A 2,021-nucleotide genomic window follows, 5' to 3' on the forward strand; every position below is an offset into this window, starting at 1 on the left:
TCTCTCTCTCCCCCTTGCCTGAGACATAGATTAGAGAGACACGAGACTTTCGACTCCCTCTTTGAGACTGAGCAGAGCACGTGACGCCTGTGCCCCAGCGGACAGTCAGTCTCTCTCTCTCTCCGCCTTTCCGTCCGAGAGAGCGAGTGAGGGTGCGACAGCAAGACAGCCACATACACACTCCTCCACACAGAGAGAGAGAGAGAGAGAGAGATAGAGAGAGAGAGAGAGAGAGAGAGAGAGAGAGAGAGAGAGAGAGAGAGAGAGAGAGAGAGAGAGAGACGAAGAAGAAGAAGAAGAAGAAGGAGGAGACGAGAGAGAGAGACAGATACAGCGAGAGAGAGAGAGAGGCAGGGAAAACGAGGGAGGGAGAGGGAGGGAGTAGAGGAGGGGGGATAAAGAGGAGAGCAAGAGGATCTTTTCAGCCGCAAATCATCATCAAGTATCAACCGATGTCTACCTACATCGCGTGCTACGTGACTCGGCAGTCATAGAGTCATAGGCTTGACATGACGAGGTCTTCGATCCTCATCCAACGCTACCTGTCGAGTTGATACAGCTGCTCCCTTGGCCTTGACAGTGATGGGCGTCCCCGGCGAGCGGCGGCCGGGCCCTCCCGCCTCCGAGGAGCGACAGACGTACGGTGCCTCAGTAGACCTGAGGCCACTGCTGGACCATGTGCCTGAATGAGCGACAGTTGAAAACTCAGTGACGCAATGACTCAATGACTCAGTGACGCAATGACTCAATGACGCAACGACTCACGGCATTGAGCATCGTAGGGTGACTCGGAAGGCCTGAGGCCACGGCTAGACCGTGTGACTGAATGCGCGACAGACACTGGCAGTACTGACTCAATGACTCTATGACTCTATGACTCTATGACTGTGAGCCAACCGCCACGGTTCTTCTTTTACGTGACCGTCCGCACTGAAGCCGGGGATCGGACCGAATTGGCAGGCCTGAGCCTGCGGCGGGCGGCCCTTCCGAACACCTGCCGACTTTGTCATCTGAGTCGCGGGCCGGTCGAAGTTGCCATGATCGCCGCGCGACGGTGAGCTTCTGAGTTCCCGAGTTTCTCGAGTGACTCAGTGACGCGCCGTGCAATCGCCGGTCACCGGGTGGTACACTAGTGGTGGTACACTGAGAGGCGGGAGGGCTGCCGCTCGCCGGGGACCGTCTCTCGGACCCCGGGCCGTTCCGTGCGGTGACCGTACCGGCGGCAGTAGGATCGAAAAGGCTTGATCGCCGCGCGAGCTTCCGAGTTCCCCCCGGGCCCGGCGGTCCCGAGTCCAACTTTCAGCGACGCGCAATCCGGCGCCGGTGGTACACTCAGTGGCTCAGATTTGTGAGTCATGCCTTCTTTACTTGCCCGGAGATGACAGACGGTTGTTCCGACTCGGAAGGCCACCCGGCAGACTCGGGCCCGCTGCGGTCATATTAGCATGGTCTTGAGTCACCGTGCTGACTCAATGACTCAATGACTCAATGACTCTATGACTCAATGATCCGTCTGATCCCTTGCCTTTAGACATTAACAGTATTGAAAACCTTGCTATGGTGGACTCTCTGAGTTGCCTTTTTGAGCAGAGAGAGGAGATAGAAAGAGGAAGAGGGGTGAAAGAGGATAGGGAGAGCATAAAAAGGTAGTGGGCGAGCTTAACAGAGAGAGGAAGAGCAGGAAAGGGGGAGAGGGAGAGGGAGAGGGAGAGGGAGAGGGAGAGGAGGGAGGGAGGGAGGGAGGGAGGGAGGGAGGGAGGGAAGGGAAGGAGAGAGGTAAGATGGAAGAGAGAAGTAGCGTACCGTTGAGAGCCACTGCATTTTCCTACACTACTTCTCCCCTGTCCCTTCCTGTCAAGCCCTCTACTGAGAAGAGTATGATGAGCTTTTAGCCTAAATCATCTATGAAAGTCGAACTGATCCGCCAACAATTCTACATTTTCTACGCAAGATTGTTGATGAGCTCTCGATGATTTCTGTTTTTCCTTCTCTATCTTTTCTCTCTCTGTTGTCTTGTGTTG

Source organism: Guillardia theta (genome assembly GCF_000315625.1).
Source record: "Guillardia theta CCMP2712 unplaced genomic scaffold GUITHscaffold_123, whole genome shotgun sequence".
In the NCBI taxonomy this organism is placed as follows: Eukaryota; class Cryptophyceae; order Pyrenomonadales; family Geminigeraceae; genus Guillardia; species Guillardia theta.